Source organism: Bos mutus, chromosome 5, assembly GCF_027580195.1.
Source record: "Bos mutus isolate GX-2022 chromosome 5, NWIPB_WYAK_1.1, whole genome shotgun sequence".
Taxonomy (NCBI): domain Eukaryota; kingdom Metazoa; phylum Chordata; class Mammalia; order Artiodactyla; family Bovidae; genus Bos; species Bos mutus.
Window position 1 is genome coordinate 11,795,088 of NC_091621.1, and position 14,578 is coordinate 11,809,665.

Consider the following 14,578-nt stretch of genomic DNA (forward strand, 5'->3'; position numbering starts at 1 on the left):
TGCATTGGCAGGCAGATTCTTAACCACCGGACCTCTAGGGGAGTTCTAAATTTCAATCTTTTTAAAGCCACTGTTGTTGGGGCTTTTGGTCACTTGCACCACAAACTAATCCTAATAATTATTTCATCATTGATATAGTCTTTGAAAGGACATAGCTTTAAAAAGGGACCTGAATATTTTAGGAGATAAAGTCAAGGCCCAAAGGGAATATGAATTCCTCATAAGAACTTATTATAAAAATGCCATCCCATCAAAATAAGGAAGGAAAACAACCAAGCCTATTGGTTTCCAATACAAAGCTGGCCAAGTTAAAGCTTTGATTTCACATTTTCACCAATGAAGAAGACATAGACAGTGTTAGCGTGCACAGGTTACTAATTTCTAAACTTCTGCGTCATTCTGTACCATGTCAGTCTTGAATTGCTAAGAATCCTGATGAGAGTAATCATACTATAATAAGACCTCTCTTTAGACTAGATTTTGGGATCATTTGCAGTAGTGCAAGAATCATGCATATGTATATTTGATGTTTGTACTAAAACATGCATTTTAAAAATTAAGACTCTACTCACAGCATAATCCTATCACTTTGCATTTGCATCTTATTACTGAGAATTTAGTAATTATTAATGATTTGATAAGATTCAAAATAAATTGGTGTTAAAAACTCTCCCCTCCCCCAATCTCTGAAATAGGAATTTCCTCCTGTTTATGTGTTGTCCACACTGCATTGCTGGCTCATCTCTTAGGGAATGAGAGCACAGTGCCATTTTAACTGTAGTGCCAGATATCAGGAGGTGTTAGTCCATCTGGAGGCTGAAGTCAGTTGAAGTTACTTTGTCACATGAGTCTTCCCTTTATGTGTAGCTCTTAGCTAATCTGTGGCTTAAGGATCTCTTTAAAAAATTTCATTTATTATTAAAAATTAAAAAAAAGGCATTTTGGCATGTTAGATTTAGGTATACAACATAATGACTTGATATTTGTATGTCTCATGAAAGGATTGCCAGAGTAAGGCTAGTTAATATTCATCACCATACATAGTTACAGTTTTTTTCCGTATGATGAGAACTTTGAAGATTTACATGATTAGAAGGCAATGGCACCCCACTCCAGTACTCTTGCCTGGAAAAACCCATGGATGGAGGAGCCTCTCTGCAGTCCATGGGGTCGCTAGGAGTCAGACATGACTGAGCAGCTTCACTTTCACTTTTCACTTTCATGCATTGGAGAAGAAAATGGCAACCCACTCCAGTGTTCTTGCCTGGAGAATCCCAGGGATGGGGGAGCCTGGTGGGCTGCCATCTCTGGGGTTGCATAGAGTTGGACACGACTGATGCGACTTAGCAGCAGCAGCAGCAGCTTTAATATGTGCACTATACCATTATTAGCTACAGTCACCATGCTGTATATTATATCCACATGACATTTATTTTGTAACTGAGATCTGAACTTTTGACCCCATTAAACTCACCTCTCAGCCCCTGCCTGTGCCAACTACTGATCTGTTCCCTGTATCTATGAGCTCAGTTGTTTTAAGACTCCACATATAACATCATGTAGTGAATGATCTCTGTTTGTTTCCAAGGCAAACCATTCAATATCACGGTATTCCAAGTCTATGCCCCAACCAGTAACGCTGAAGAAGCTGAAGTTGAATGGTTCTATGAAGACCTACAAGACCTTCTAGAACTAACACCCAAAAAAGATGTCCTTTTCATTATAGGGGACTGGAATGTAAAAGTAGGAAGTCAAGAAACACCTGGAGTAACAGGCAAATTTGGCCTTGGAGTACAGAAGGAAGCAGGGCAAAGGCTAATAGAGTTTTGCCAAGAGAATGCAATGATCATAGCAAACACCCTCTTCCAACAACACAGGAGAAGACTCTATGCATGGACATCACCAGGTGGTCAACACCGAAATCAGATTGATTATATTCTTTGCAACCAAAGAAGGAGAAGCTCTATACAGTCAGCAAAAACATGACCAGGAGCTGACTGTGGCTCAGATCATGAACTCCTTATTGCCAAATTCAGACTTAAATTGAATAAAATAGGGAAAACCACTAGACCATTCTGGTATGACCTAAATCAAATCGTTTACAATTATACAGTGGAATGAGAAATAGATTTAAGGGACTAGACCTGATAGATAGAGTGCCTGATGAACTATGGATGGAGATTCATGACATTGTACAGGAGACAGGGATCAAGACCATCCCCAAGAAAAAGAAATGCAAAAAAGCAAAATGGCTGTCTGGGGAGGCTTTACAAATAGCTGTGAAAAGAAGAGAAGCGAAAAGCAAAAAAGAAAAGGAAAGATATACCCATTTGAATGCAGAGTTCCAAAGAATAGCAAGGAGAGCTAAGAAAGCCTTCTTCAGTGATCAGTGCAAAGAAATAGAGGAAAACAATAGAATGGGGAAGAATAGAGATATCTTCAAGAAAATTAGAGATACCAAAGGAATATTTCATGCAAAGATGAGCTCGATAAAGGACAGAAATGGTATGGACCTAACAGAAGCAGAAGATATTAAGAAGAGATGGCAAGAATACACAGAAGAACTGTACAGAAAAGAGCTTCTCGACCCAGATAACCATGATGGTGTGATCACTCACCTAGAGCCAGACATCCTGGAATGTGAAGTCAAGTGGGCCTTAGGAAGCATCACTATGAGCAAAGCTAGTGGAGGTGATAGAATTCCAGTGGAGCTATTTCAAATCCTAAAAGATGATGCTGTGAAAGTGCTGCACTCAATATGTCAGCAAATTTGGAAAACTCAGCAGTGGCCACAGGACTGGAAAAGGCCAGTTTTCATTCCAATCCCAAAGAAAGGCAATGCCAAAGAATGCTCAAACTACTGCACAATTGCATTCATCTCACAAACTAGTAAAGTAATGCTCAAAATTCTCCAAGCCAGGCTTCAGCAACACGTGAACCATGAACTTCCAGATGTTCAAGCTGGTTTTGGAAAAGGCAGAGGAACCAGAGATCAAATTGCGAAACTCTGCTGGATCATGGAAAAAGCAAGAGAGTTCCAGAAAAACATCTGTTTCTGCTTTATTGACTATGCCAAAGCCTTTGTCTGTGTGGATCATAATAAACTGTGGAAAATTCTGAAAAAGATGGGAATACCAGAGCACCCGACTTGCCTCTTGAGAGATCTGTATGCAGGTCAGGAAGCAACAGTTAGAACTGGACATGGAACAACAGACTGTTTGCAAATTGGGAAAGGAGTACATCAAGGCTGTATATTGTCACCCTGCTTATTTAACTTATATGCAGAATATATCATGAGACACACTGGGCTGGATGAAGCACAAGCTGGAGTCAAGATTGCTGGGAGAAATATCAATAACCTCAGATATGCAGATGACACCACCCTTATGGCAGAAAGTGAAGGGGAACTAAAAAGCCTCTTGATGAAAGTGAAAGAGGAGAGTGAAAAGTTGACTTAAAACTCAACATTCAGAAAACTAAGATCATGGCATCCAGTCCCATCACTTCATGGCAAATAGATGGGGAAACAGTGGGAATAGTGGCTGACTTTATTTTTTGGGGCTCCAAAATCACTGCAGATGGTGACTGCAGCCATGAAATTAAAAGATGCTTACTCCTTAGAAGGAAAGTTATGACCAACCTGGATAGCATATTAAAAAGCAGAGACATTTTTTTGTCAACAAAGGTCCATCTAGTCAAGGCTATGGTTTTTCCAGTGGTCATGTATGGATGTGAGCGTTGAACTGTGAAGAAAGCTGAGTGCCGAAGAATTGATGCTTTTGAACTGTGGTGTTGGAGAAGACTCTTGAGAGTCCCTTGGACTGCAAGAAGATCCAATCAGTCCATTCTAAAGGAGATCTATCCTGGGTGTTCATTGGTAGGACTGATGTTGAAGGTGAAACTCCAATCCTTTGGCCACCTGATGTGAAGAGCTTATTCATTTGAAAAGACCCCGATGCTGGGAAAGATTGAGGGCAGGAGGAGGAGGGAAAACAGAGGATGAGACGGTTGGATGGCATCCCTGGCTTCATGGACATGAGTTTGGATGTACTCCGGGAGTTGGTGATGGACAGGGAGGCCTGGCATGCTGCAGTTCATGGGGTTGCAAAGATTCGGACACGACTGAGTGACTGAACTGAACTGAGTATTTGACTTATTTCACTTAACATAATGTCCTCAAATTTCATCCATGTTGTTGCAAAATGACCAGATTCCCTTCTTTTTTATGGTTGAATAGTATTCCATTGAATGTATCTACTATATTTTCTTTATCCTTTCATCCACCGATGGGCACATAGGTTGTTTCTGAAGCATCTCTTTTTAAGGATATTCATTGGAAGTTATTTAAGCAGTTGATGGGGTTGGCTGTGGTTCCCACTTCTCCTGTGAAGACTTTCTTTTCCTAGTACTTCAGCTAATAGTAGTTTAAAATGCCTTTCAGCAGCTGTAGTTGGTACAGCCCACCTGGCCCTCAAACAGCATTTTATCTTATAAAAGTTTACATTAAGGACTTTCTTTTGCTTTATCATAGCCAATTCAGTGTCCTTCACATAGTAGACACTTAGTAAATGCTTGTTTTTTTATTACCCAATGGCTGTGTTGGCTCAGAATGGGTATTGGGGTTGGTTAGGCTTCAGTTCAGTTCAGTCGCTCAGTCGTGTCCAACTCTTTGCGACCCCATGAATCGCAGCACGCCAGGCCTCCCTCTCCATCACCAACTCCCGGAGTTCACTCAAACTCATGTCCATTGAGTCAGTGATGCCATCCAGCCATCTCATCCTCTGTTGGCCCCTTCTCCTCCTGCCCCCAATCCCTCCCAGCATCAGAGTCTTTTCCAATGAGTCAGCTCTTCGCATGAGGTGGCCAAAGTATTGGAGTTTCAGCCTCAGCATCAGTCCTTCCAAAGAACACCCAGGACTGATCTCCTTTAGAATGGACTGATTGGATCTCCTTGCAGTCCAAGGGACTCTCAAGAGTCTTCTCTAACACCACAGTTCAAAAGCATCAATTCTTCGGCACTCAGCTTTCTTCACAGTCCAACTCTCACATCCATACATGACCACTGGAAAAACCATAGCCTTGACTAGATGGACCTTTGTTGGCAAAGTAATATCTCTGCTTTTGAATATGCTATCTAGGTTGGTCATAACTTTCCTTCCAAGGAGTAAGTGTCTTTTAATTCCATGGCTGCAATCACCATCTGCAGTGATTTTGGAGCCCCCCAAAATAAAGTCTGACACAGTTTCCATTGTTTCCCCATCTATTTCCCTGTAGTCATATCTCAAGTATATATTGATCCTAATTTCGTAGTGAGTTTTTTGAATTTTGGACAGTTGACTTACCACAAGTGGGACATTCAAATAATCACTTACCAAGTCAATAAGGCAAATGGTTAATAACAAGTTGGTTAGTAAATGCTAGTGTTTTTTTTGTGGGAGAGGGAGAGGGTGGGATGATTTGGGAGAATGGCATTGAAACATGTATAATATCATATATGAAACGAGTCGCCAGTCCAGGTTCGATGCACGATACTGGATGCTTGGGGCTGGTGCACTGGGACGACCCAGAGGGATGGTATGGGGAGGGAGGATGGAGGAGGGTTCAGAATGGGGAACGCATGTGTACCTGTGGCAGATTCATTTTGATATATGGCAAAACCCATACAATATTGTAAAATTAAAAAATAAAATAAGATAAAATAAAAAGTAAAAAAAAAATAAAAAATAAACCAAAGGTAACCACATTCACAATGAAGTCCTTGTTTCTACCATTTTCTATTCTATTTGGGGGTTGAAATGTTATATGTATATAACCAGTAATTTTCAAATACTAAAAAAAAAATGTAAATTAAAGAGGTTTAAATTAATCATACTTCTGAATACAAGGTAGACTGTCATCACTGTTTCATGCAAGGCTCTTGTTTTTTTTCTGAATTTATTCCTTATTATCCTATCCCCATTCCATTCCCTATAGGCAGTAATTTTAAAATGTTTCTTATGTGTTTTCTTCTTTGTATGTGTGTTTAAAAACTGTTACAAGGGTAACACATGTATAGAACTTACTATGTGCTGGGTTCTGTTCTAAGCCCTCTACATGTTACTATTTAATTCTCACAACAGCATTACAAGTTAAAAACCTTTACTGTTCCCATTGAGTAGAGGAAAGAATTGAGGCACAGGGTAAATAACTTGCCTGAGGTCACTCAGCTATTAAGCAAAGAGGTTGGAATTTGAACCTAGGCAGTGCAGGTCTTAAATCATGCTTTTAATTATCAGCCACACCACCAGAATGTGTACTATGTTTTATGTTTATGTATTTTTAATTTATGTAAATGATATTGTATAAATGGCACCGTATAAATCTCAATTTGTTTCTTTTTTCACTCAGCACTTTGCCTTTAAGAAGAATCCATGTTTCTTTGTCCACTTATGATCTATTCTTACAGTGGCTGTACCGCAGGGTGCACATCTATCACATATTGCCTTTCCACTCTCCCAGTGATGATACTCCAATTTCCTCCCTCCACAAATTAAGACTGCAATGAACATCCTCCCTCCAGACTTATCGGAGGATCTCTTAGGGATGTAAACAGTGATTTTCCTTTATGTACTAAATGTGTGCCTCCTATGAAACAGAAGCTGGTAAATTTAGAGCCCTTTTCTTTTTTTTTTAAATAATTTATCTATTTAGGTTATTTTTGGCTGCTCTGAGTCTTTGTAGCTGTGGGCAGGCTTCCAATTGTGGTTAGCAGGGGCTACTCTTAGCTGTGGTGTACAGGCTTCTCATTGTAGTGGCCTCTCGCTGCGGAGCACTAGTTCTAGGCACATGGGCTTCAATAGTTGTAGCAAATAGGATCGGTAGTTGCAGTGAGTGTTTGGGTTGACACCTGTCTCCTCCACCAGCTAGGCTGGGAGCTATAAGGACCGGGACAGCAACATGTACAAAGTGGGGTGGGAGCACAGAGAAGAGGACTTTGAAGAAAATATTAATAATTACCATGTCTACCTTGCTTTCCATGCCTACCTTGTTCAAAACACTTCCATATGTTATTTAATTTTATTCTTGTCTTCGAAAGTAGTTATCACTGTTTCCATTTAACAGAAGTAGAAACCAAGGCTCAAGTTCACTTGTCACTCAAAATCACTTGGCCAGTTATAGTGCAGAAAAGATTTGAATACCTCTCTGGCTGACTCCAAAGCCTGTGTCTATCTCAATTACACCGAAGAGTGAAGAGGAGCTGGCATTTGGTTTGGATCATTAAGGATGAGCAGGCATTTCTAGGTGGACAGAATATGCAAACATTTTTCTTGGCACCTTGACTTTCGGGTCTTTCCGAAGGACCATAATTTTTATTCATTCACTGACATCAAATATGTTTACCCAGAATTTTCTCTGGCTGGATGCTAGAAATTCAAACACTAAGAGATAAGGTCCCTGTCTTCCAGGGGTTATAATGCCATCGCACATGTTGGCTGTGTACATATATGATACCCATAATCAGATGGGTAATAATAGTAGGTTGCTAAATTACATTCCAGGAAAATGATACAGGTATCCAGTGAGTCCAGAGGAGGGAGTGATCACTAAGGGTTCTGTGGTCAGAGGCAGCACTGAGGAATAGGTGGGACTCAAATGTACATTGAAACAAAGAGGGTTTTGGGCGGGGCACTTGGATTAGGCACAGCAGTGTCATGTCTTATGCAAAAGTTGCAGTTAAAAGAGGGGCATATAAGCATAAATTCATGGAAAGTTAGATTTTTACTCTTACAACTTCTTTAAATAGACAACGAAGTGTAGGCTCTTATACTGACTCTGTGGAATGCATGCACCTTCTGTCTTTAAGCTCAGCACAGTCACTTTTCCCTGCAGAGTTAGCACAGATTGCTACTTCTTTGGACCACAGAGCCTCTTCCACCCCTCAAATTTCTATAGTTGGCTTGTGTTTGGGATGGTGTTGAACAAGAATAGCATCGCTTTAACCACTTTAACCACTATCTGCAAATTGTTGAGGCAAGATGCTTATAATATTGAGAGTGAGGCAGCTGAAGGTTGGTGCATGACAAGGAGATGGTCCTTTGTCTCTGTGGCTGGCTGTTTGACATTGCTAAACTGCATCTCAATTTCAAGGCCAAGTGAGCTCAAGGACAAAGAAGTGATCCCATCTATATTTCTGATGCCCATGCTAAGTTGATACAAGTATTGGGGAGCAAGTTGAGGTACTGATGGTCAGTTTGAGGAGGAGGAACAGTCAGCAGTGGGGTGAACTCCACTCAAAACGAGACATAATCTGTGTTATCTTGTGTGCCCTACAGTGGAATGGAGGAATGACTAGAGTTGTGGGAAGACTGTATAAGACTGAATTCTCACAAGATTACTTAGGAAAGTTAAGATGTGACATTAGTATAAAAATGGAAAGATGGGAATTCACATGGGTATGTAGGTCTGGGTTTTCTGGAAGAAGGGGATTTGAGGAGAAATATAGATAAATTTGGAAAGGGACCAGATAGTGGAGGACTGTAACGTGTGGGATATGTGAAGGTGTCCTGTTAACCATGATCTGCTCCCCCAAGGGGACTCCGCAGTTCTTCACACACTCTTGGTTGACCTGGATGCTTAAACCTGGCAGGTTAAGGAGCAAATCTTCAGAGTCATAAAGAAAATTATTTTCTTTCTCTTGTTATTATCATTATTTTTTTGTCTTGATCTGTAAATAGGAACTTCCACCTTGTGGAAGAATGGAAAACTTGGGGAGAAAGCCTCTGTCCTTTTCTCTGGTTCCTTGCTTGGCTGGGAAGAGGGTGAGTCAAAGTTCAGCCTTTCCAGACTATGAACTCTGCATGGAGACTCTGCTCTTTGGGGAAACCTGGGGTTCTGGTTGACAAGTCAGTTCTGTCAGAGGTCAAGACACTTCTCTAAGGCAGTCTTTTTTGGAAATAAAGTTGATCATTTCAGGTCTGCTTATCTAGGTCTAACTCCTCAGTGGATTCAGAACCCATCAGGGAAAAGATGTGATTAATTAGTGTCATACCTTAAATTCTAACGTCCATGTCAGAGTGAAAAAAAAATCCTAATTTTGAAATTCTTTGGAATTTTTTTCTTCTTCTCCCCCGTATTCTTCAAAAACATTTACCAGATGGAGTGACCATTGTGAACTTGGCACTTAAGTTAATTGCTTTGTCTTTTCTTTTGAATAAAAATTGTTGGCTCCATACACAGTGTATAGGGCCACAGATAGCCCAAATATGTATGTGGCCATAAATATAAGACATTTTCATATTCTTGTGCTCAATATAATGAGTACATGAATCCTAGGGGCTATGAAAGACCCTGCAGATCATATGAACATACACATGGGCATGTGAGTGCACATTCATGTGTTCATATACCTATCACATGCACACAGACTATCACATGTATGCACACATATACACACAAACATACCCACATCACACGCATGAACTCTGAACACACATCCACATCACATGCATGGACACATACCATACACAGCCACATACCACACACAATGCAGACAAACATGTTCATCATATATGCAGTCCCACATCATACCTCCCACATGTATACATACAACACACGAATACATCCATGTACACACACATGCCACATGCACATACCCTGACAAAATGCACACATACCACACATGTATCATATACATACAAACTACACACACAAATATTTCCCACTCCAACATACATGCATAGACACACACACACACATATGGAGACAGAGAGAATGAATGTCAGGGAACCTTGGGATTGTATGTTTACACATTGGTGGTATGTGTGCCCGTGCATGTATGTTAGAGTGAGAAATGTTTGTGTGAGTGAGTAGTTTGTATGTATATGGTAAATGTGTGCATTTTGTCAAGGTATGTGTGTGTGGCATGGTCTCTCTCTCTCTCTCTCTCTCTCTCTCTCTCTCTATATATATATATATATATATACATATTTTGTCTTAATCCTGGGGTTGATACATATGGGAGCATATATGTAGTCAAAGTATAGTCACAGCTATGGTTTTTCTAGTAGTCATGTACGGATGTGGGAGTTGGACTACAAAGAAGGCTGAACACCCAAGAGTTGATGCTTTCAAATTGTGGTGCTGGAGAAGACTCTTGAGAGTCCCATGGACAGCAAGAAGCTCAAACCAGTCAATCCTAAAGGAAATCAACCCTGAATATTCACTGGAAGGACTGATGCTGAAACTGAAGCTCTAATACTTTGGTCACCTGATGCAAAGAACCAACTTACTGGAAAAGACCCTGATGATGTGAAAGATTGAGGGCAGGAGGAGAAGGGGATGACAGAGGATGACTCAATGGATATAAGTTTGAGCAAACTCCAGGATATAGTGAAGGACAGGGAAGCCTGGCGTGCTGCAGTCCATGCGGTTGCAGAGAGTCAGACATGACTTAGCCACTGAACAACAACAACATACAAAGCGCACACACAGACACAGGCTAAACCTCTGGATTCACTCAAAAACACCCTCCCAGGCTCTGGGCAGCGTAGCCTTTGCGCTTAAGCCCTACTGTGGGCCACTCCCCCACCCCCAGGAAGCACTCCAACAAAGAAGCCCCTGCATCCGAGCCAGGCATCTTTATTTCTCTTTGCCTTTGATTAAGTCTCACAATAAAACAGCACACCAAGGGCATGACATTATAGTGTCATTAAAGTGAACATTTCACAAGGAGTGTTGTCCAAACTGATACGCTTCTAATGTTTTTATTTTCCCTGAATCTTTGAGGCCAGCCGACAGGGAAAACTGACTGTTACCAGGGCTTGAGGAGGCCAGCTTCACCTGAGAGGCAAGCTGGTCAGGTTACCCTAATCTCCTTAAGAACAGGTACGAGAGTTGAAGTGCTGGATGCGTATGCAATAAACAGGGCTCACAGGCTGAAACACAGACACCATACTTGACAGAATAACAAGGAGAAAGTTGATTTTCGAAAGTGCAGGAATACAGTTAAATTTTTTTCCTTCATAATATATCTGCTTTCTATAATGCTGGATTTCCATGGTTTTCCCTTCAGACACCCACACTTGCATTGTGCACATATGCACACACACACACACCTGGATATTTCTACTTCACTTCTTTTTAAAGTTAAATCTGGTACATATAGTTTGTTCGAAAGGAATCCTTTACATGTGTGTATTTAGTGAATTTGGAGCTTTACAGACCCAAGTGCTTTTGCTCAAAATGGCCACAGCTCATAGATGAGACACGACTCTCCTGTTAATGTCATTAGCGAGCAGAACAGCAGCATCTACAAAGCTCAGAGCGAAGAAATGGTACCCAGGAGAACTACATGAGGCCAAATAAATGTGAGGTAATTGACTGTTTTCCTTACCACCTCCGCAGTGTGTTGGAGGCCATTTGTATGGGGCTGCCTTGTGCCAACGGGGAGGGGGCAGTCAAACAATCCTGCCACAGTTTCCATTGTTCTCAAAGGCACACCATCTGCATGAACAAAGCCCCAGGTCACACTGTTTGTCCCGAAGAAACTCCTGATAAATATTTCTTTTTAAAAAGAACCTCTTTTCTTTGATTCGCTGTAACAGAGCTTTTCCTTCTAAATATACATCCTACACATCAAAAGCCTGAGATGAGAAATTCATTGTCATTTGCAAAGAATAGTGTCTCTTTGCGACACTATTGTGTCGCGACACTATATAATAGTGTCTCTTTGTAATCTGTTGAACTGCATGTTATGAAGTCTTTTTGAGGGTTCTGATAGCAACTAGAATATTCTGCCTCTTGTGGCAAACATGTTTGAAAGCATAATCATGGGGTGTGGGCTGGGGTGACCAGGACATTCTCCCAGACTGACCAGACAGTTGCTGGGTTACACAACACCAGGAAGCTTCCTCTCATTTATCCTGTTTTAATGGAAATGAAAGTGATATCGAGTGACCAGCTGTTCCTAGGGTGGGTTCTAGAAACCTCTGTCCTTGTCATCCAGCCTGGATTTACAAACAGCTGTCTTCAGTTTGACTTTCTAAAATCAGAAGTATGGGTGGGACCATAGAAGTGACAGCATAGCATTAGATGGGGGCAGTCTCGAAACATTTGAAGTGACTAAGTATGTGTTCTTGCATGCTAAGTTGCTTCAGTTGTGTCTGACTCTTTGCAATCCCATGGACTGTATAGCCCACCAGGCTCTTCTGTCCATGGGATTCTCCAGTCAAGAACACTGGAATGGGTTGCCATGCTCTCCTCCAGGAGATCTTCCCAACCCAGGAATTGAACCCTCATCTCTTGCATCTCCTGCATTGGCAGGTGGATTCTTTACCATTGAGCCACCTGGGAAGCCCCTATTATCAATGGTCTTCCCCCCAAACTAGCACAATGCTCAGAACAATGAGGTGCTTAATAATAATGAGAGCTAACATTTATTGAGAGTTTGTCAAGATATGCCTGGCAGAGAGGGCTTTATATAATATCAACTCATTTAATGCTCACAACCCCGTGAAGTAGGTAATATGATTACCACCTCCATTTTACAGATGAAAAAACTGGGCTCTGAGCCCTTAAGTTACGTGTTCAAAGTCATGCAGAAATAAATTGTAGAGTCTGGACTGTAACTATGTTATCTGACCTGTACCCTGTCCAAGCCGGTATCCTGTTTCAGTTCCTGATATATTAGAGTAGCTGAAATCTGAATCTTTTTGAATATGGAATTGGAACTGGGGATAAAACACTATTGTAAAAACCCTAACAGTATGTGATCTTGGTTTCCTGGGCAGGTGTTGAGAGTTGAACAGCAGGAATGAAGAGCCTGAAGTCTGGGAAGTTGGTGACCCTTCTTCTGATACATGTGGTAGAATTTTTAGTAAACTGTCGCCTGTGACAACCTTGGAAGCAAGACCACATGTCTCCCAAGCCCGTTCCTCCAGGGGAAGTGGTTGAAAAAGGTCAGAATAGTGAAGTGTGTTGGTTGCTTCTTGACATTTTTAGCAAACTTCTGTAAGAAAGAAATCTTGCCAGTTTGTAAGCAAAGATGAAAGGTAATTAAACTATGTGAAGGGAGGCCTTGCCTTCTCTGCCTGTGGCCTGCAGCCTAAATTGATTGAGGGTCAGATCACGTGAGGCCCTTCAGGCCTGAAACAGCCATTTGCTTCTGTACTCCAAGGAGCAGATAATAAGATGCAGCTCAGGCTCTTTGGAGGAGTCTCCATGGCTCTTGTAGCAGTTGTATATGGAAAGGTCCAGATACATTAATGCTGAGGTTTGGAAAATTATAATCATAGCTGCTACATGCCAACTCCTGGCAGAAGTGCTTTATAAACCTACTTTTTTTTTTTTTAAACATTTATTTGGTATTTATCACATACCAGATACAGTAGTAAGCATTTAATGTGGATTGTCTCATTTAATATGAAATATCTATATTAAATGAGCATTTAATATCTCATTTAATTATCTCCTGATGACAGTTTTAAAACTAGCACTATTATGATGCCATTTTGAGGATGTGGAACCTGAAACTACAGATAATTAGGCTAGGATATTTGGACTAGAAAGAGGTGTAAATAGGAGAGGAGTCCTTCAGCCTGACCATAGGTCTGGGTTTTAACTCTACACCATAACACTATGTAAAATCCCAAGCTGATTTATGAAATCATTGACGTGTAATCATGTGTTTGCCAGAAATAATGTTTGCATTTATTGTTGTCAGTCGCCCGAGGCACTGTCAGTCCTAATTATTTTGAATTAAATTCTCTGTTTGAGGTTTGTCAGACCTAACTTTATAAAACTACTTAACCTCATTCTTCATGATCACATCTGAGGTAAGTCTTCTTGAAAGTTGAAAGTTAAGTCACTCAGTCGTGTCTGACTCTTTGCGACCCCATGGACGATAGCCTACCAGGATCCTCTGTCCATGGGATTTTCTAGGCAAGAGTACTGAAGTGGATTGCCATTTCCTTCTCCAGGGGATCCTTCTGACCCAGGAATCGAACCCAGGTTTCCTGCATTGTAGGCAGATGCTTTACTGTCTGAGCCACCAGGGAAGTCCAAGGAGTGGCTTACACCAAGGAGTAAGTCTTCTTACTCCTGTTTTATTGATGAGACTGATGCTCAGTAAAGGTAAATAACCTGCCCTGGATCAGGCTGTTTTAAATGGTGGAATTGGGATTTGAACTCAGGTCAGAGTGAGCTCAAAATCTAGGCTTTTCTCCCAATGCTGGAATTGAGGTGTCCCTTCTGGTGCAAGGCTGGGGGGCTACTGGGGCCATGTTCCCATATGAAGCACTGTCTGGGTGGCTGTGGCCTGAGAGGCAGTCCTCTCGGCCCCCTTTCTTTTTTTTCAGACTTTAAACTTCTTATTTTGTATTGGGGTCTAGCCAATTAACAATGTCGTGGTAGTTTCAGGTGAACAGAGAAGGGACTCCGCCATATATATACATGTATCCGTTCTCCCCCAAAGCCCTCTCCCATCCAGGCTGGCACATAACATTGAGTAGAGTTCCATGTGCTATATAATAGGTCGTTGTTGGTTATCCATTTGGAATATAGCAATGTGTACATAATCTTCCCAAACCACCCTAACTATCCC